The 22259-nt window shown below is 46.7% G+C and overlaps 1 pseudogene; it reads right to left on the bottom strand.

Moving 5' to 3' along the window:
- The window catches only part of LOC146202347 (uncharacterized), a 65821-nt pseudogene that overhangs the window by 18920 nt on the left and 24642 nt on the right, over positions 1 to 22259 (bottom strand).

Below are 22259 nucleotides of genomic sequence, written 5' to 3'. Positions count from 1 at the left end.
CGGAAGAAATCAGGACATGCTGAGCTGCAAAGAAATGGAATGGCCCAAGGACATGATGAAGAGGGATAGAAACAGCACCTACTACCAACTGAGTCTATACGCCAGTGTACATCAGATACAAAACATTGCAACAAAAATAGAATGTTACAATTAAAAAGCCACCGACAATTAAGATGTATTAAAGCTTGCAGGAGCTCAAGCAAGAATTGCAAGCAAAGAACCTCTCCATGCTCTAACTCGTACACATTGACACTGCAATGACTCACCGCAGCGGTGTCAACTAAGTAGTTTATGGCAACACTGAAGCTACCCTGAGCAGCCAGTAGGCCTGCATAGTGGTTCAGCAGGCCGACCAGCAATTCGGGTGCAATGGGCGGCAGCTGTGTTCCAAGCTGACCAAGCGCCGCTGGCAGCATCACTTGTTATGCCAGCTCCTGCACAGTCCAAATTGAAACACTTTGTAATTTGTCAATATATACCGCAATAACCTGCATACTATATGAGGTCATTTTCCCCAGATTTCAGCATGTCAAACTGGCGCTTTGTATTATATGCGGGTCAAAACAATTGTCAGCCTAGAATCACATGATTCCAATCTCAAGTGATGTTCAGTGCTATCGACAGGCCAGCAACAGGAGGTGCTATCTAGCAACGGCGTCTGCCAGCCTGACCGTTTTGATTTCGACGTCATTTAACCACACTGACCTCACAATGCCCATGCCACCGGAAGCAGAACAGTCGCACCTAGCACTGTCTTGTCTATACTTGTGAGAACGTTGCCTTCCTTGTCCTTTAGTGTATGCATCTGATTTTTGCCTATGTCCAATTTCTTCACCGTCTTAATGCTTCTCCCGTTCTTATAGTATGCTCAATTTTCTACATGTTATACTTCCTTATATCGGCCATTTCGTGCTTATTGATTACCTTTGATATATCTGCAAATTCTATATGGTTTGTTGGATTGGAAGCTTTCATACTCTGTCGTTTCTTAAGCAAATCTTTCTTATCTTTAAACAGCTTATCGGTATGCTCTCTATCCTACCCCCTACTTCTACAGTGCACTCAGTGATGATATCACTTAAATTATTGTTTACTGCTCCTAGGCTAATGTCGCCTTCCTCGGTAAGAGTGGAGTATCTATCCTGTAGCGAGATTCTGAACTCTTCTGCTCTCCCCCTCACTGCTAAATCGTTAATGAACTTCTTTTCTTACTAATATGTTTCGTTTCCTCTTCAAGTTTAGATTGGTTCAAGACCTTACCATCCTGTTGTTACTGATCGCACTTTCCTGATGGCCTCTACATCCTGTTTAATGGCGGGGTTGAACACAGTATGAAGTCAATTTAATTTTTAATCTCCCCATTAGGACTTTTCCATGTCCACTTAAGGTTCTTTCGTTTGCTGAAGAAGGTATTCATGATTCTTAAGTTATTGCAATCTGCAAACTCAACTAGTAACTCCCCCCTGCTATTCTTAGAACCAATGCCAGTCACCCACTGCTTGGTCTCCTGCCTGCTCTTTTCGTACCTCGGCATTGAAGTCGCCCATTAGTACAGTATACTGCATCTTTCCTTTCCACATTGCCGATTCAAAATCTTTCAACTTTCAACTCCATGGTCGTCATGACTACATACAGGTGCATAAGCCTGTACAACATTCAGTTTATATTACCTATTAAGCTTAATTATGATACCTGACCCTCAGCTATATACGTATTGACAAGGAAACCTACTTCTAGTTCTCGCCTCTCCAGTAAACCTCGATAAAACAGTACATGCCCATCCTTCAGTACAGTATATGCCTCCTTCGGCCTCCTAACCTCACTAAGCCCAATGACATCCCATTTCATACCCTCTAGTTCCTCTAACAGCACTGCTAAACAAGCTTCACTAGCTAGGGTTCCAGGGTCAGTTTCCAATGACGGCCTGCCCAGTGGATCCAGAGATTCTTAGCACCCCTCGCTGTGTCAGAGGTCTTACCCCCGCCGTGATCAGTTGCTCCGCAGCTGGTGGTGACTGAGGGCAGGGGTTTTATAGGGTTTTATAAAATTCTCCGCTGGTACAAACTCGCAACATCCTAATTTTTACTTGTTTTAATACACTGCGCCTTTTTCTAGGATTGCTGCTGAAGCAGGACACAGGACAAACAAATAGGAAAAAAAAAACAGAGCAAAGGCATAACATAATAAAATGGACACATACAGGCAACTTTACTGTTGGTGACACAAGAAAAGTTCGACCACAGTAAACTACAGTCCAGCCAACTTACATAACAAACGCTTGATACAAAGGCACAGAACGCCATTACAGCAAACATGCAGCTGCTATAACCCTGTTGGTATATAGCCACAGCCACACATATGCATAGGCATGTGGCCTTTACTACAGATGTAAATGACTCTCAGAAGTTCTCTAGCTTTCAATTCCAGTATAAAAGGTGTGCAAAGGACGTGAAAAGGATGTAAGTTGCGTGGATTCAAGCAAAACACTAAATATGTGCCAGTCTCTTGCTCCTGGCACAGATAAAATTATACATATAAATGACAACAGTAACAGCAGCATTCTTTTTACCACTAGAAGGCTTCCTTGCATGCTAAAAAGGGGCCTGTGAAAGCTTCAGTACTCTGTCCTCAATCCTATTTATGGGCTCACTACTTACAAAGTAACAGCTGCAAAGCATCATGGCCTGCTTACAGGCCTTATTGCGAATTTCTGTTTTGTCAAGGAATGAAAAAGATTCAATCAGATTCTAAGATCTTGTTCTGTGTAAGAGTTTTTGTAATACAGGAATGTTACACCATTACTATATTCATCAACCACAATAGTATGACTACTAAAAGAATAGTATATCATTTTCAGTTACAGCAGCATACACAGAAAACACCATGCAGTGAACTTAATAACTTTGCAAGAGGTGTTCAACGCAATTGATGTAATATGTCTAGCTAATATTACTAACAACCATAACAGATTTTTGAACCTAAGTTTTCCTACAATTCAGTTGTTTTCACGAACACAATATGAACCTGGCCAACTCACTGCATTATCGCATAAAGTAACACACAAGCGAATAGTGTTGCATACTCTCAAGATCTACTCTGGCGCTAGCCAGGGCCATGATCTCAAGTGGTAGCAAAAGGGATCTGTCGTTCTTGCCCTACTTAGTAGCTCCTTCATCTTTGCTCCCGTCTCTTGCCTGTGCCTATTAACCAATCGATACATGTTCAAAGGTTTGCTTATTGATGCCTCACTTTGCCAGAGCCTCTGTAAGTCTATCAGTTTGCTAGAACTGAAGGAGCAAGGGCAGTGCAAGGAGAATAAGAGTGGCAGGTCTCAGCAACACTGTCCAACCTAACAGCAAGGTCTGGCGTACACTCGCACATTGTAGGTCACAACGAGTATAACAGTATACGAACCTGAAAGCTGAAAATTGCCATCAACCAGGTAATATTGAACAATGCGAGCACAGAAATAAACACTGCAGTGTATAACAGAACACAGAATGAACAAAAAGCACCGAAATATGAAAATTCAATCCCATCATACATTTCAGGTTGGCAAGATTGGTGCCGTTATTCTGAAATGTTTCACCAACCTCTGCGTGCAGTAAATCCAACACTAACCTGCTGTGACAGCATTTGAGCCCCCGAAGGAAGTGGCTGGGGGGCGACCCGTGGCCCTGGGGGCGGAACGCCTCTCTGAAATGTCGGTGCCGTTTCAGGCACAGCTGGCGCTGGCGCTCCCACAAGGGGCGTCGTAGTTGGTGAAGTCAGGTCAAACGTTTGCGCAGGCGTGCCTTGTGAATGCTGTCAAGGAAAAGGCACTTTTGACAGCCCAGCCCCCCAAAATTTGACAGTGCCTAGCTTGGCTAAGACTGGTAATTGCGAAAGCAATAGCTATGGCTATACCTAGGTTCAGCTGGTGGTGTAGCTGGTTGTGGTGCTTGTGGTTATGCATATGGTTATGCAGTGATTCCCTCTGGCCACGGCATATGGTTCACCTATTGTAAATCGCGGGGTGCTACCTGGTTATTCTATGTATAACTAGTACCGAGGGTTCTACACTGGTTGCACTACAAAGAGATGCTACGTCGTCTTGGATCTCGTCGTCCTTGTTGTTGAGCAGACTCATCAAATCCAACTGTTCGGTTGTTGTTTCCGTAGTAGAAGAAGAGATTGTACGTCGCCGCGGCGAGCTGCATAGTTGGCACGCCGCTTAGAAAGTCGCTCTTCTCGTTCTTCTTCCGTCTCGGTAGCTCGCTGTTGCTTCCTCTTTGCATTCTGACGAACTGCCTTGACCGTAGGCGACATCGCAACATCTGGTTGATACCGCAAGCCGGGGCCCGAATTTATCCTACTGTATGACGTCCCCCCCCCCCCCCGACAGCGACTCTCCCCCACGAAGAGGGAGCGGGAGTTAGGCCGCGGTTAGTAGCTACCGCCTCGCGAGCCGACGGCGCGAGTTGGAGCCCCTATTTTTGCCGCAGATGGGATGACGTCAATCCGGCTGTAGCACTCCCTCACGGAGGGAGCGGCAGTTAGGCCGCGGTTGGTAGCTACCGCCTCGCAAGTTAACGGCGCTAGTTGGGGCCCCTGTTTTTGCGCATATGTGCTTAACGGAGCGCCAAAGGTCACGCTAAAGGTCAATGGCAGCTACCGCCTCGCTACGCGGAGGGCTGAAAAGTAAAGTAGTATTGCTTTCGCAATAAAATGCCAGCAAGTTTCACACGAAAGAAAAAAACACCACAAAGTCAGTGCAGTCATGGTGAAATTGCGCAAAAAACACGACACAAAAGTAAGAGGGACACGTAGCACGGGACGAGCGCAATCCTACGTGCTACGTGTCCCTCTTACTTTTGTGTCGTGTTTTTTGCGCAATTTCACCATGACTACAGTAGATATTCACCAACTAGCCCGCCAACAGCTCCTGTTAAAACTCAGTGCCCAGAGGTTTACATACATCTTTCCTCAAATTACTTTACAGGTTCTTAAGTAAAAGGCAGTGCCAAAGATTGTTACAACTACCGCACGATCGCACTTATTTCGCATGCTAGCAAGGTGATGTTGAAAATCTTCCAAGGTAGGCTGCAGCAGTATGTGGATCGGAGACTTCCGGACGTGCAAGCTGGGTTTCGCAAGGGTAGAGGAAATAGAGACCAAATTGCCAACCTTCGCTGGATCATGGAAAAAGCAAGAGAGTTCCAGAAACCCATCTACTTCTGCTTTATTGATTATGCGAAAGCGTTTGACTGCGTAGATCACAGAAGATTGTGGCAAGCTCTCCAAGAGATGGGAGTTCCAATTCACCTCATCTGTCTCCTCAGGAACCTGTATGAAAGGCAAGAGGCCACAGTCAGAACTGGGCATGGTCTTACTGATTGGTTTCCGATTGAGAAAGGAGTGAGGCAAGGCTGCATACTGTCGCCCTGCCTATTTAACCTATATGCAGAGTGCATCATGAGGAAGGCCAGCCTGGACGAGTCTTCAGCTGGAGCGAAGATTGCTGGAAAAAGTATCAACAACCTTAGATATGCGGATGATACCACTTTAATGGCAGAAAGTGAAGTGGAACTCAAGAGACTTCTGATGCGCGTACAAGAAGAGAGTGAGAAGTTTGGGCTTAAACTGAACATTAAAAAGACAAAGATCATGGCGTCTTGCCCTATCAAGTCCTGGAGCATCAATGGACAAGAACTGGAAGCTGTGACAGATTTTCTCTTCTTGGGCTCCAAGATTACCTCGGAAGGAGACTGCAGCCATGAAATTAAGAGACGCCTGCTTCTGGGAAAGTGAGCAATGGTTAGCCTTGACCGCCTAGTAAAGAGCAGAGACATTAGTCTGCCAACCAAGATCCGTATAACTCGTGCTATGGTCTTTCCAGTTGTGATGTATGGATGCGAGAGTTGGACTGTGAAAAAGGCTGACCGCCGAAGAATTGACGCGTTTGAAATGTGGTGCTGGCGAAGACTCTTGAGAGTTCCTTGGACTGCCAGAACGTCAAATCAGTCGATATTGTCGACCATAAACCCTGACTGCTCATTGGAGGGTCAAATTCTAAAGTTAAAGCTCAGCTACTTTGGTCATCTGATGAGAAGAGAGGAGTCGCTGGAGAAAGATTTGATGTTGGGAAAGGTTGAGGGTCGCCGGAGAAGGGGTAGGCAGCGAACACGATGGTTACATGGCATCCTCGAGTCACTGCAGATGAAGTTATGTGATGTTAGGAAGATAGTGAGAGACTGGAAAGCGTGGCGTGACATGGTCCATAGGGTCACGAAGAGTCGGACACGACTGAACGACTGAACTGAACTGAAGGGGAAGCTGAAGATGATTTAGGATTTGGCGATACTAAATGGGTGAAATGTATAAATTTTGTGGGAAAAGAAAGCGAAGCCTTTTTGTGCTAGCATTTGAATCGCTGATGTAATTATTGAATAAAGTAACGTTGGTGTTCGCACTTCTCCGCACTGCACAGCACCGAGCTAAGGCAGCAACAATGACGTTATGTTTAGCGTCGTTATGCTTAAAGCGATTAGAAAAGCTACTTGAAGGGAGCAAATGACTACCTGCGAATATATAGCTCATCAGAAGTTGTTGACCAGCATTGGACGACTCATGACAGCATGTGGGCAAAGTGAGCGGAAATCTGAGAATTCGGCAACAATGACGTCGTCATGAGTTTCTCTGCATCACTCTGATGCACTGAAAAAAAGCGTGAACTTTTAGTATGTGATTACGTCATCATTTTAAACGCTAGAGTGAAATTACTTTGCGCACTTTTCCTGCACATTTCATAAACTAGTTATAATCACTGAATCTCGTCTAAATGTCTAAAAACCACCAAAGCTTCCCTTCAAAACATTCCGGGCAGAATGTGACATGTTAAACCTCAGTGTTCAAAGCTCAAAACTGAGTGTTTTGAATTTGCGATGAGCCTTTTGCACGCCTTGTATGCCCGTTTTTTTTTTTACCCCGCCGGGATGGTGCACCGACCTCGGCGGCTGTGTTTCGATGGAGGCGAAACGAAGAGGCGTCCGTCTGCTGTGCGATGTCAGCGCACGTTAAAGATCCCCAGGTGGTCGAAATTACTCCGTAGCCCTCCACTACGGCTCCTCTTTCTCTCTTTCCACTTTCACTCCCATCTTCCTTCCTTCCCTTACGGCGCGGTTGCGGTGTCCACAGAAAACAAGTGAGACAGTTACCGCGCCTTTCCCTTCCTATATAAATAAAATGCCCGTTTCTACATTTGCATAAGAAGTATGATGTGAACATGTCCTCAGTAGCAAACACGTTCTGCCAGAAAGCTGTGTGAACAAAACAAGGGAGCAAATTTCCATCTTTCAGCCAGCATTCAAGAACTCACTGATTCGCAATTTCTGAGCCACTGCAAATAAATAGGAAGACACTTTTATTTGATCAAAAAACTGCCTACTGCTTCTTTGGCCTTTGAGTTGGTTCAAGGCCTTCAAATTGGTCATTCCCACAGCCAGGAATAATACTATATCAAAAAGAAAAAAAAAAGAATAACTGACTTCTCAAATTTTATTGGCACTCAATAATATTTGTATTGGCTGTTGAGTGTGTATACATTAGCTCGCATAAATAGAAGTAGTGATTTTTTTTCTTGTTTGTTTTCTTTAAAATTTGCACAGCAGGAGCAAGCCACGACGAATCATATATCTGTTGCAGTTATATAAACAAATTTTCTATCCATCCAATCATATTACAAATCACAACAAATGTCTCTATTTCAGAATACATGTCTTAAAAAGCATTTTCATTTCACTTTACTTTGAAGGGCCACATATTTGTGTAACTATATGGCAATATTTTTCAATAAAAAGTAAGGACACCAACAAAAAATGTTCTATTATTGATATCTACTTGGCAGCAAAAGATGCACACCACTGATAAGAAACGAACAGTTAAAATTGGAATTGTTTTCCTTGCCGCCGCAATTCAAGTCTTATGATGTAGGTGATGTTCAGTGTGATGGCTTCAGCTTGCTTTTTCTTTGTGTGACAAAAGGGCAATGGTGGCAGCAATACAAGATGCAAATTAGTATCCGGGTGAAGGCTTCATTTCCTGTTCTACTTTGTCAGGTTTGGTTTAATGGATTTACCGCCCCAAAGCAGCTCAGGCTCTGACCACAGGGAAAAGCTCTGGAAGTTCTGATCCCTTGGGGCTCTTTAACATGGACTAACATAGGACAGAACAGGGGTGGCATACTTTCAACCTGTAATGAAAAGTGGCTTCAACGGTTGGGATCAAACTGTCATCCTTGGTTTAAGCAGTTGAGTTCCCTAGCCACCAAGTCACCGCAGTGAGACTTTCCCCTTTAGTAAAAGCTAAGTGTAAGAGATGGGTACTTTGTGGAATCTCGCATCACTTGCCAATGAAAGGCTAGGCACAACTCCTACCTTGGTTGATGGCTTCACAGGAGGTGGGTAATTCTAGCCTGGTGGTGGCGCATTGCCAAGTGAATTGGAAGTCGGCAGAGGAACTATACTAGAGACTGAAGGTAGCGGTGGCTGAGCGGTCTGAATGGTTGAGTTAGATGAGACTGTACCAGGAAGGAATTGGACAAAGAAACACAAGAACACAACGGCGTTCCACTTTCACCAACTAATTACACCTACAACCCATAATTTTACCCATCCCAGGTTAAAGAACAATAGAAGGCAGGAATTTATCGAATTCCTTATCAAGGGTGGAAGCAGGCTTCAGCATTTTGGAGGAGCTAAGGAAGCAGAAAAGCGTTTTGGAGCATAATTCTAGGGCCAACTTCTTTTTATAATTCTAATTTTCCATTCCTGGCATAAAAATATATGATTTGGTTCCTTTTAATTACGAATGTTCAATGCTTTTCTCACCATGCCCACATTACTGACAAAATAAGAAAAGCAGCCAAGGCGAATCCAGATGCTTAAAATAACACACCTGACCAAAGCAACCATCTGGCAGCTATTAGAACACTAGCACAGCCGGAACAGCACTTCATATTGCTTTTAGCATAAACAAGCCACCTTGTGATCCAATTCAACATGCAAAACAAGAAACTAGTTAAAACACTCTGCGCAGTGCTTACTCTTACCTGCTGACGCTCCATAGAGATTCATATACTGCGGTGCGGTTGAGGTTGCTAATGTGTACGCGGGACCTTGTTCTCCATAACTGAAACAACAGAGGGAAAAGAAAGGGAAATATATATAAAAAGACAATAAGCATGTTGAACCCCATTATAAGAGACTTGGACGTAACAGACAATTGGAAATCAGACATATTTTTTCACTCAGTTGACCACCCTGTCTCTCATCCTCATGTGTACCACTTTTGTACCAGACATGAAGTATAGAAGAAATTCTACAGGTAGTAAAGGACAAGTTATCCTTCATACAAAATACACTAAATTGCAATGTGAGGTTTCTTCTCCCTCCATTCCACAGATGTGGCGTCATCACTTGCAAACCACAGTCACATCCGCGAGCCAGAGAGGAGGCCAGGATTGATCGCTCACATCACTTTGGTTGGGTTTGTGGGGTTTAACGTCCAAAAGTGACTCAGGATATGAGAGACATCATAGTGGAGGGCTCGGGAAATTTCGACTACCTGGGGTTCTTTAACGCACACTGACATCACACAGCACACGGACGCCTTGTTTTTCGCCTCCATTAAAAAGCGGCCACCGAGGCCGGCATTCGATCCCACAAATTCGGCACAGCAGTCGAGCGCCCTAACCACTGTGGCACCACGTCGCGGTACTGATGTCATTTTACTATGACTAAAACTAATATAGAATGGGCCAGCTGACCTCAAGACATCTACGACGGCATATTATTTTTAAGCGCTGCATGAAGATCAACTTCCAAACTATCAACGGGGTTGCAAGTGTACGGGCACATACATGCTCGCACTGAGAATGCCTGGAATGCGTGGCGCAGTCAGCCTGCTTGCACACCTCTAGCAATCGCGAAACTTGGAACATGAAAACCGGGCCTTTATTCAGTAGTATACGCAGCCTGCAGGTTATGCCGCAAATAATTTGGAATGCCTTCACCATCCAGCACACTGCAAATCGGAGACCCGTACGGCCGCTCTGTGTTTGGTATGATAGGCCAACTATCACCTGCATTTCCAGCTTTGAAGCATGGCAAATTTACAGCCGAGGTACCTTAGAAAATTTCAAACGGGACATGAGGAGAGTCGGTTTCCCAAGGCAACAATAGGTGTGCTTAACTAAGGAGAAGTAACGCAGGAAGTAGCACGCCTGTAATCCACACCGTTTTGCTCAGATGGTGGTAGCCCCGGCTGCCTATCAAAGCGCACTCTAATCAAGAATGCTTTTCATTGACTGCGATTGGTTAACTGCAGTGCCACAATATGAGGCTCCCTTTATTGTAATAGGTAAGCGTCAGGTTTGCGTAAAGGAGGTTTTCACACAAAATATTGCTTAAACTTTTACAATTCATGATCAGTAAATGAAACAAAGTTTTGTGATCTGCCTACTTCAAAATTCAATTCATCTCGAAATATTTATCTTGCTTTTTTATTGTCTCAAGTTACTGAGAATTAGGTGTAAAAGTTTTCTGATATGTGCAGCTGCAATGCAGTAGAAACCATATAACGCCTTAATGTCACATACTAAACTAAAAAAGGAGGAGGAATAACTTTATTTGGTGTCTGGCAGGGTTTAGGCGACCGGGCCAAGGTCTCCTACGTGGAATGCCGAGATCTTGACTCTCCGCCGCCACGAGGGACAGTAAAAGACGAGGGAAAGTAAAAGGCCAGTAATTTTTACAGTTAACTCTTTCGCTGTCGCGAACATACCCTTTTCGCGCTTCCCCCCACAATGTCACTAATCTCTCGCACTAAGCGATCGTGCGGCGTGAGAGTGGTTACGGGTTGAAGGGTTGTTTTACCATCTGCTGCAGGTTTGCAGGTTTTTATTTATATTCTGTTAGCATGTCTGCTACGACGCGTCAACTTCACGGGCGCGCGCCGTTACCTCTCCAATAGGTAGACACACGACTCGATCGTTGCTTTCGCTCTCTCTCACCGCGCCCTTGCTTGCGGCTAGCAGCAACAAAGGAGGTTATTTTAACCTCTTTCCATCTACCTCTGTCAGCTTTATTGCACAATGCGCCATTCTCTCTCCGTTTTGCGAGCACCAAAAGTGCGCCCTCCGTGCGTGCAGTTACTTTCGGATGGATGACTGCGCGGTACCTTTGACTGCGGACTGGTGCGATGTCTCTTCTGATTATGAATAGAAGCAGAGCTCTGATTCGGACTTTCAAGAAGTATCGAGTAGTGTTTTTTTCCTATATTATCCTCATTTATCTCATTTAAAATCAGACTGGGGGTGATGATGATGATAATAATTACCAACACCTGCAGAACACTGAAGTGTGCATATTCCGTTGACTATGTTATTTTTATAGCAATCATAATAAAAAATAAATCACTATGCTCATTCCCTGAACCCAAGCTAACACTGCGTGTGCGTCACAGCCAGAAACAGCAGACAGCGAAAGGGTTAATGAGCTCGTGTAATAATCTATACACAGGCTTCTTTTGAATGAAATACCTAGACACTGGGTGACAACATAAACACGATGATAAGTCAGTAAGCAGTGAAAATATAACAATCTACAGACTTCTTACATAGCAAACAAAAACTCCTCTCTAGAGGCCCGATCCAGCGGCGGTTCCGTTTGGAAACCGCTGCCTTTTGCTTGATCATGGTGATCGCATGATTGAGAGGCCACAACAGCTGCACGCTACAGGCGTGCAGGCAGCCGTCTATAAAAAATAGTTAATTTTTTTTTTGAAAAAAAAAGAACACAGAATTTGCATTGCATTTAAAACTTGAGTGCATGAGGGAGCAGACAACGCTGCTATGCATGCGGCAACATATGGTCATGGGAAGATAAAATGGCGTCGCGTTTGTCAACTGGAAGTTCTGTCCATATTACAGTCTATTATCCACTCTTTTGCGTTGCAGTATAATTATTAGATTGAGCTTGTACCAAACACCACTTGAATACATGTACTATACGGGCTCCAAGAAAAAAACCATATGTGCATGATGTACACATCTGATTTGGCACTCTGTGACAGGCTGCCGTATTTGCCATACACCTCCAGAGATATCAGCTTTAGTTGCACTGATATTAAATTGATGTCATCCCAAAAGAGAACAGTTCCTGAAAAGAATCGCTGCTCGATCTGGCTCCACTAGTTGTCTTTTATAAAGGAGTTAGCTTGACAAAATATCTAGGGGAGAGTTAAGCTCTGCCATTAAGGGTATAACACACACAATTATTGGCTCCCATCAGGAGCTCTTCTTACAGACCCTCGTTCATGTACATGCACTCTGCTGCTCGCTTAATCATTAATCATTTAAATTTGAGTGCCTATTACCTCATACATACTCATTGATTTGTAAGCTGCCACTTTACGAGAAAAACTGCCTTACACAGATATGAAATCCTGCTTTAGCCAAGCCACATGAACGTGCCTGCGTAGCCCAGGGGTAACATGTCTGACTTGGAATGCAAGGGTCCCAGGGTCAATTCTCATCTCAAGAGAGCTGCCTGAGATGGAAGCTCCTGCCATGTGATCTAGTCTTGTGACGTCATAAAATCCACTGACCAATCAGTACCTGGCCGTGTCACCTCACAAATACCACCTGCCAAATTTATGCTCGCTATTTTTCACTCGCAAGATCAATGCGGACACCTGATTATCTACAGAACAGGGCCTTTAATTTTCTTGTAATAAAAAAGCCATTGGGAATCAATGGTCATTCCAACTAGCTCCAACGAAAAATAAGTATACTCAAAGGCTCAGCTAATTAGGCTCACAAATCAAATAGGGCCCAGCCCAATATTTTCCTTACTTCCAGTTGGGCAGTCCAAATGACTCTATAGTTCCATTAGACCATCCGATTGAGAGGCCCAATCAGATAGATATATATCTTCCAATTTACCCCACAATTCCAATTTTGAGGCACTAAGTCGCTTTTGTTGACCACTGCCACGTAAAGCCTTCCTTGCGCCATGCTCATAAATCAAAGAACACCTCAGTGTCTCGTATGTCACAAGGTAGGGAAGCTACAACTCTCTAGGCCTTAACTGGCAGCAAGCATCATGCCCGCAGCCTTAGGGTGTACAGCGAAATAAATATGGTTTCAGGTACTTTTCTATAGAACATCGGAAACTAGGTAGCACGTACTCACCGCCCTACACAAAAACATTACGGCCGATTTGCATGTTTAATCAAATGCGAAGTAGGTGTGTAGCACTGCTTATCTCTGCTATACCTTTTCATCGTTTGCAGTCTTGCAGCCCGTTGTCCTGGAGTTTCTACCGTTTGCTCCTGTTCGCTTCGACATCCATTTCACGACGCTTAGTGTTTTGAGCAGTTTCCTTAGAAAGCTCGCCATGTTTCCTTCTAGAATCTTGCACCGTTTAGCTGCAATATCAGAATCAGTAGACTGCCGATCCCTCTGCCTACGAACCGTTGTATTTCAGCAGATCGAGCACGGCGAACCTGCGCCGCAGTGCCAGACGGCTCGGCTTTATCCACTTCGACGCGAAGCAAACGTTTGGCGCAGCCACGTCCTCAGCTTTCCTCACACCATCTTCAGAAATGAGCGAAAACAGGCACAATGTACCCTTTACAATGCACTGCTCTGCGGCTGAAAGGTCTGAGGTGGGATCATAGGGGGAGGAAAGAGAAAGGGAAACGCGCTTGAAGGCGAGAGCAAGTTAAGGCTCGGAGGTAAGCCCAAGCTGCTTCAGGATGCGGCCAGCAGCTCGAGCAGAGATCCAAGAAGCACCGAACGTGAACGTCTGCTGTCCGGGAAGGCTGAGGAGCGACTGCACTGAAGCGAGGGGAGAGATGCCGAATTTGAGGACGCGCGAGCGACCCATGACTGCTCACTCTAGAGTAACACACGCTTGTGCAATACTGCCCAGTAACGGGCGCCACGACCGCAACAGACACGCCCCTCTCTCACTAGGTGCATCTGTGTGGCCGCTCCTCATCCTCACTGTTAAGTCGCGTGATGCAGGCGTCGCCACTTTACTTTCCACCTATTCAAGTTCACGGAGAGATGGATGGAAAGAGAGAGAGAGCATGCCTTCTGCTGCTGCTGTGCGGCCGCTCCGCCTCCTCAATGCTGAGCCACGCGACGTATGCGTCGCCACCTTCTCTTTCTTCACTTGAAGTTCACGAAAAGAGAGAGTGAGTGGCTTCAGACAGACATCGTCAAAATCCGTGATTGCGGCCAGTAGTGCTACGCACTAAAAAAATCGGCACATGAGGCCCATAAAGGTTCAAGATGCAATTTTATTTACTCAGGCTTTAGTACCCTGGCTTAAGGTGTCGAAGAGTCATGCAATGTGCTTAGACACACACATTTGGCACCACAAAAACAAAAAAGTTGGCTTACCTGTCATCTTGTGCGCAGTAGCCTGGCGGTGACTTCGAGTACGGCTGGGGCATGTAGCTCTCGGTCTGGGAGGAAGGGAAGGGCAGCTGTGACTGTAGCTGGTAGTATGCCTGCCCATAGCCCTGTAGCTATTGCATATTGTACACACACGGGTCATGTACACTCGGGTATCGAGACCGGGTACCTGCAGAACAGACACAAGTTCGAATGCTGGAAAGACAAGAGTCCTGGAACTAAACAGTCATGTGTAACACAGCTTTGTTTCTCCCTACAAAGTGGGCTGTGAAAATGCAGGGATGGGAGTGTTATTTAGCCTTGCCAGGGGGGGGGGGGGAATTTTAGTTAGTTTTGGCTGCGATTGCTTCAGTGCAGTCGGTGACTGGAGAACAGATGTTAAATTTTTAAATTATGCAAGTGCACACTGTGCGACAGGCTGCGGATGTGGCTGAATTTTCTAGGGCTCACGAACGCAAAGCTGCCCTCTTTTTGCAAGCTGTAGGTGAAATCCCACTCTGAGGTGCAGTTTCTTTCTGCTGTGTACTATCGCCAAAAATATGACACTCCAGTTGATCGCCAAAAATATGACACTCCAGTTGAGCCCATTGTCAAAGTGTTGGACACCATTGCCAAGTGATTGTTAATAAATAGTTTGCCATAACTATATCTAGTGATGCTACCATAGCTTTCAAAGTAAGATTGATTGGCCTAGAAAGAAAATCTATACTCAGGAACAGCTTCTTGTGGCTATGCAGCTAAGGGTGTGAAGGTGGTACACACTGGGACGGTGCAAAGGTCATGAACACAGAACAGAAGAGGAAGTCCCTCTTTCCTGTGATAATGTCCTTCATGCACTTCCAATGTATCATGAACCAATTAGCCCTACAGCAAGGACTTCTATATATGGCAGTGGGGATTTTCCTCACTGTGTTACAGTGTGCTCGAACCTTGTTATAACGAATTAGTACGGGTGCGCAAATTTGTTCGTTTTAGCCGATATTCATTATAAAAGTGTGCGCCCAAATTCTTGTAAATAAGCTCGGTAATAAAACGAAAGAAAAAGCAATATGGACAACACAAAGGTGCGAAAATGTACAACGTTTTAATTAAAAGCTTGGTATAAACATGAAATGTCGCTTTTTATTCTGTTTTGGAGAGCGAAAATGAATACTAAGAAGGGATGTTGCCTCCACGCACAATTTCTGCTACAAAGCCAACGAACTCGGGGAGTGTAGCCTGCGCACATGGGTCGGTAGCAGTGACACAGGCAAGGCAGGGGGCTCACGCCATGATGAAGCAAAGATGACATGAAGGTCCCATGCCTGTCAGCCATTGCATGGCCGGACTCCAACAGCGGCGACGGCAACATTAGAGTCCATTTATGACCTCCGAGAACACCACGTGAGGAGGTGTGATCTCGAAGGCCATGGGCTGTTGGTGATTTTTGTCGCCGCTACTAATTGACGAGGCACTCGAACACACAGACAATTTAAACACACTTCTGCTGCGGGCAATTCTATTGATAGAAAATTTGCATTTCTTTATTATTTTCTGGCTCATTTCCGCATCTTTGGCCGTTTTAATACAAAAGAGCTGCTTCAATATAACCGATCAAGTGTCAAATTTTGACATTTTTGCTTCGTTATACAGAAAGAACTCCCTAAAAATAAACCATAGACGAAAAAAATTTGATTTTAGTTCGTTTTATCCGATAATACACTATATCCGTGTTCGTTATAGCGAGGTTCGACTTCTAGGTAATTCGGGCATATCTGGCTTCAGTTATGGTTCTCAGTTTCAATTCTGTCTTGATGTTAAGAAGACAACACTTTCTATGTGAGACGCCACGAAAGGGGACATTTACGTGCGCTATCTGCTCAGTGACACATTCTTTTTTCAGTAAGGCACTGACTGGCAACTATTTCACGTCTACCAATTTTTTCGTTTATTTCTTACAACAAAAATACCTGCTCCTGGGTGAGGCGTCATCCTGGCATACAATGTAGCATCAAGGACCAGTAAGACTAAAACAAATTGTGCTTAGCTATTCCAGTTGGTTCAAACAACATATACTTTCATATTTGCGTTTTGACATATACGTATTGCCACATGCAACAAACGCTATGTTCACTAAGCCAGAGTGCGTAGGCATCGAAACTGCCATACATATCGCTGGTGCACATCACTAAGCCGCTGCTTTCACTTGCTTGGGGCTTGCCCACTAAACGATGGAGTGAACAAGACTGGCTGTCACCATGCTGCCTCGTTGCAATGCTCTCTGTCGAGCACGTTGCGCTGTTAAGTACACAACAGTGTGCTCCTTTCTGTCGCTGAAAGCCTGTGTGAACGTAAATTCATGACTGATGAATACTCACATGACATTCATTGTGAAATTATAACAGCATTGCAAAGGCCTGCAGGAACTGGCAGGGAGACATGGCGGACGCAGCTTGCCTATGAATTGCGGGAATGCTGACAGACGGCGTAGCCATTGGCATGTGCATGGTGCATTATACTCATGCTGTACTAATTAGTATTATGGTATATTCTCGATGTAAACATAATGCTGATATTTCCATAATGATATAATATTCCGAAGCAGGATCTGCAAAACGTCTGTGGGAAGTATACTCTTCCGCAGAAATAGCACCCACCGGCTCAGCCTTTGCTCCACAGCCACAGAAAGCTGCCCCCAGATACAGTGCATTCGCTTCTCAAGTCATTTGTAAAGGCACAGAAAAGCTGCCGAGGAATGACACTATTATACAGTAAACTCTTGTTAAGATCATCTCAGCTATGATGAACTCTTCGATCAAAGGAACAATATCGAAACATTAGTTGGTTTTCTATAGACTCAATGCAAAACAATTAGTTAAGATAGACTGTTCGGCCCCGACATGGTGGTGCAGTGGTAAGACGCCCAACTACTGTACCGGAGTTCCCGGGTTCGAACCGGACTATGGCGGCTGCGTTTCGATGTAGGCAAAACGGAGTGGCATCCACGTGCTGTGCGATGTCAGCGCACATTAAAGATCGCCAGGTGGTCGAAATTACTCCATAGCCCTCCACTACATCTCCCCCTTCTCTCTTTCCACTTTCACTTCCACCTTCCTTCTTTCTCTTGTGGCGCGGTTCAGGTGTCCACAGAGCAAGTGCGACAGATACTACGCATTTCCCTTCCTATGAAAGAATTATTATTAATATAAACTGTTCATGTGTTTTTTTGTGGCTATGGCAAACTTTCACAGTGGCCATGACCCACCGCGGCTCCTAGCAACAGTACGTGTTGAGCATCTTTAGGCAAGCTAGAGGGAAAAAATGAACGCTTCCTCATCAAAAAACGGACTCTGCAAATGGGCTTCCCCACTTCTTTCGCTCACCTATGCAAGGGAGCTTTCTTACACTTTTGCACAAAGGCACAAGAATGCAAGACATGGCTAAGCTAGCCTCATCATCATGCAGGCATTACGTGCTATGTGTGGCTTACAGCAGACGAAAAGACGTGTAGACATACAGTGCCCCTTGCTGATCAACTTGGTAAGTCTCAGATTACATATCTCACTTTTATTTTTAACTTTGCATAGTTGTTCAAGCTCTGTTCTTTGTAAAAGTGGTGCAGTACCTGACATCATGGGAGACTAATCTTTCAACCTATAGATAGCATTGCCTTTTAACATACCTGTAAACAAAGTATTATTTGCTATGTACGACTCTACGTATCCAACATATCCTGAATAAGTCTGGCACCAGTGTCGTGCACACCGATCAAGTCACTCAAATATTTTACCTTGTGGTATTTGCAACTTCCTCTTCACAGCTTCACTGTCGGGAAAGTTACTGTACCTCACCATAAGCAAACAAAGGTAATCTGCAGATTTCAATTCGAATGCGAGTCTTCCCATCCTGCCCACTCTCATGACAAAATGACCCAAGTTAGGAGGGGAAAGTAGATAAATAAAAAATGCACAGGCCAAGAAAATAAAGCACAGGCAAAGTGGAGTACACAGCCCCTTTCTGAGGCATAGACAAACCAAAAGTAGGTCTGTTAATTTGGTCACTATTTCAAGGACGAGCCCATTGAGCCCTTTGTTGTGCCAACAGTTGTGGTGCTGACCTTCTGAGACAGCTTCAAGGGAAAAGGGGGGCTCTGACAACATGCTGGCCATTTGGTCTACCTTTGTTGTATGGAACAGATGTCACAGGGTCCACAGGAGGTGGTGGCATAGATGCCACTGGAGGCTCGAAGACAGGTTCAGAATGCTGATACACGGGTGCACCAAAGCCGGCATATGGCCCCAAATCCCGGCGGCCAAACTGGTTAACCTGAGGTTTGATGTACAGAAGAAAATAACCAGAACACTTAGCTTCGCAAAAAAATGCATTTATTATTCACATGAGGCTGGAGTCTGAACAACGGACATCATCGTCATCATAAGCCTGACTATACACCCACTGCTGGGCAAATGTTTCTCCCTTAGCCCTATATAAACCCGCTCTTGTGCCAGCTGTGGCCCTCTTATCCTTCTAAGCTTCGTGATCTCATCCACCTAACTTTATGCCACGCCTGCTTTGCTTACCTTTCCTTGGAATCTGGCCAGTTACCCTTCACAAATATCAATGACCTCGCCTTCGCATTAGATGCCTTGACCATGCATATTTCTCCTCGCTTTCAGCTATAACGTCATTAGCTCACATCTGTTCATTCACCAACTTTGATCTCTTCCTGTCTCGTAATGTTGCATTTACCATCTTCCTTTCCACAGCCCCCCGCATTGTACGCACCTAAGGCTGAAACCTTTTTTGTTAGCCTCAGCAACTCTGCCTCATAAGGTGTGTATAGATGAGATAGAGCTGCTGTATATATTTTTCAGGGGTACTAATAACATACTATTCATAATCTGAATGGACATGAAGCCATCAAAAGGGGGCAAATCCAATGCACTGTGTACATGATTGTCTTAGGTTATTCATGCCCCAGTCTTTTGATGTGCAAGCCAACTTTCAGTTATTCTGTTGTGAAGACCTGCCTTCTTATTTCAGCAGAAGGTGAAGAGAGTATTCACATTTGAAGCAAGGAAAGCAATGCTGTAGGTAGAGCACACGTTGCACACCAAAGCTGCATTTCAAGCTACATAAAACGAAAAGCATAAAATAAGCCCTCGACCTTCCACGACGTTCAAGCAAAACAGCATGTGCATGTACTTTTTATTGCATGTGCAAACTGGAAACAAGACCCCAAGAACAGAAGAGACCCCACGGCCCGGTTGCATTTGCAATGCTACCATATTGTGTTCAGCAGTTATGAAGAGTGGTACTTACAGGGGCTGCAGCCGGTGGGACCTGCTGTCCACCTTGGTAGAAGGACTGTGATTGAGACAAGGAAACTATAGAAGCCATGCGTGAATGCGGCACAGGTGCAGTGCTACCCTGGAAGTGGCCTCCAGCCCCAAGAGATGACATTCCAGCTCTTGTCAAGCATATATCATGCTGTACGCTGGCTGCTGCTGCTGCTGCTGCTGCTGCTGCTGCTGCTGCTGCTGCTGCTGCTGCTGCTGCTGCTGCTGCTGCTGCTGCTGCTGCTGCTGCTGCTGCTGCTGCTGCTGCTGCTGCTGCTGCTGCTGCTGCTGCTGCTGCTGCTGCTGCTGCTGCTGCTGCTGCTGCTGCTGCTGCTGCTGCTGCTGCTGCTGCTGCTGCTGCTGCTGCTGCTGCTGCTGCTGCTGCTGCTGCTGCTGCTGCTGCTGCTGCTGCTGCTGCTGCTGCTGCTGCTGCTGCTGCTGCTGCTGCTGCTGCTGCTGCTGCTGCTGCTGCTGCTGCTGCTGCTGCTGCTGCTGCTGCTGCTGCTGCTGCTGCTGCTGCTGCTGCTGCTGCTGCTGCTGCTGCTGCTGCTGCTGCTGCTGCTGCTGCTGCTGCTGCTGCTGCTGCTGCTGCTGCTGCTGCTGCTGCTGCTGCTGCTGCTGCTGCTGCTGCTGCTGCTGCTGCTGCTGCTGCTGCTGCTGCTGCTGCTGCTGCTGCTGCTGCTGCTGCTGCTGCTGCTGCTGCTGCTGCTGCTGCTGCTGCTGCTGCTGCTGCTGCTGCTGCTGCTGCTGCTGCTGCTGCTGCTGCTGCTGCTGCTGCTGCTGCTGCTGCTGCTGCTGCTGCTGCTGCTGCTGCTGCTGCTGCTGCTGCTGCTGCTGCTGCTGCTGCTGCTGCTGCTGCTGCTGCTGCTGCTGCTGCTGCTGCTGCTGCTGCTGCTGCTGCTGCTGCTGCTGCTGCTGCTGCTGCTGCTGCTGCTGCTGCTGCTGCTGCTGCTGCTGCTGCTGCTGCTGCTGCTGCTGCTGCTGCTGCTGCTGCTGCTGCTGCTGCTGCTGCTGCTGCTGCTGCTGCTGCTGCTGCTGCTGCTGCTGCTGCTGCTGCTGCTGCTGCTGCTGCTGCTGCTGCTGCTGCTGCTGCTGCTGCTGCTGCTGCTGCTGCTGCTGCTGCTGCTGCTGCTGCTGCTGCTGCTGCTGCTGCTGCTGCTGCTGCTGCTGCTGCTGCTGCTGCTGCTGCTGCTGCTGCTGCTGCTGCTGCTGCTGCTGCTGCTGCTGCTGCTGCTGCTGCTGCTGCTGCTGCTGCTGCTGCTGCTGCTGCTGCTGCTGCTGCTGCTGCTGCTGCTGCTGCTGCTGCTGCTGCTGCTGCTGCTGCTGCTGCTGCTGCTGCTGCTGCTGCTGCTGCTGCTGCTGCTGCTGCTGCTGCTGCTGCTGCTGCTGCTGCTGCTGCTGCTGCTGCTGCTGCTGCTGCTGCTGCTGCTGCTGCTGCTGCTGCTGCTGCTGCTGCTGCTGCTGCTGCTGCTGCTGCTGCTGCTGCTGCTGCTGCTGCTGCTGCTGCTGCTGCTGCTGCTGCTGCTGCTGCTGCTGCTGCTGCTGCTGCTGCTGCTGCTGCTGCTGCTGCTGCTGCTGCTGCTGCTGCTGCTGCTGCTGCTGCTGCTGCTGCTGCTGCTGCTGCTGCTGCTGCTGCTGCTGCTGCTGCTGCTGCTGCTGCTGCTGCTGCTGCTGCTGCTGCTGCTGCTGCTGCTGCTGCTGCTGCTGCTGCTGCTGCTGCTGCTGCTGCTGCTGCTGCTGCTGCTGCTGCTGCTGCTGCTGCTGCTGCTGCTGCTGCTGCTGCTGCTGCTGCTGCTGCTGCTGCTGCTGCTGCTGCTGCTGCTGCTGCTGCTGCTGCTGCTGCTGCTGCTGCTGCTGCTGCTGCTGCTGCTGCTGCTGCTGCTGCTGCTGCTGCTGCTGCTGCTGCTGCTGCTGCTGCTGCTGCTGCTGCTGCTGCTGCTGCTGCTGCTGCTGCTGCTGCTGCTGCTGCTGCTGCTGCTGCTGCTGCTGCTGCTGCTGCTGCTGCTGCTGCTGCTGCTGCTGCTGCTGCTGCTGCTGGAGCCGAGAACTGACCTCGAATGTCCACCCTTGGAAAAGGGAAGTTTGGTGACAGCATACTCAGGTGCTGGCTGATATGATCCCAGAAAACAGCTAGCGATGGCTGCACATCCAGCAGAGAAGTCTGTGAGCATAAGTTTCGATCTATGCATTGCTAAGTACGGTAAAAACCTCGTAAATTTGAAATCACTGAGACAGTAAAAAAATGTTTGTATTAACCGAACAAGGCTAAAGATTGCACACAGACCAAAACCTTTCACTGCGAGAACATGCTGTGCCTCCCCCCGGCCACTTTGTCCCATCACTGTACTTTGTAGCTTCCCGTGGGACGGTAAAGCGGGGTGCGCAGCTAAGAGCAATATATATACAAAACACACTCCGCCCTTTTTTCCACACTCCTGGGCAGCCTGAAGGACTTGTGACAAACCTGCTAGGCCATG

Source organism: Amblyomma maculatum, chromosome 1 (genome assembly GCF_055883805.1).
Source record: "Amblyomma maculatum isolate TAMU_Amacu chromosome 1, ASM5588380v1, whole genome shotgun sequence".
NCBI lineage: Eukaryota > Metazoa > Arthropoda > Arachnida > Ixodida > Ixodidae > Amblyomma > Amblyomma maculatum.
The sequence above is the reverse complement of the archived record's forward strand: the minus strand, read 5'-3'. Positions and strand labels throughout refer to the sequence as shown.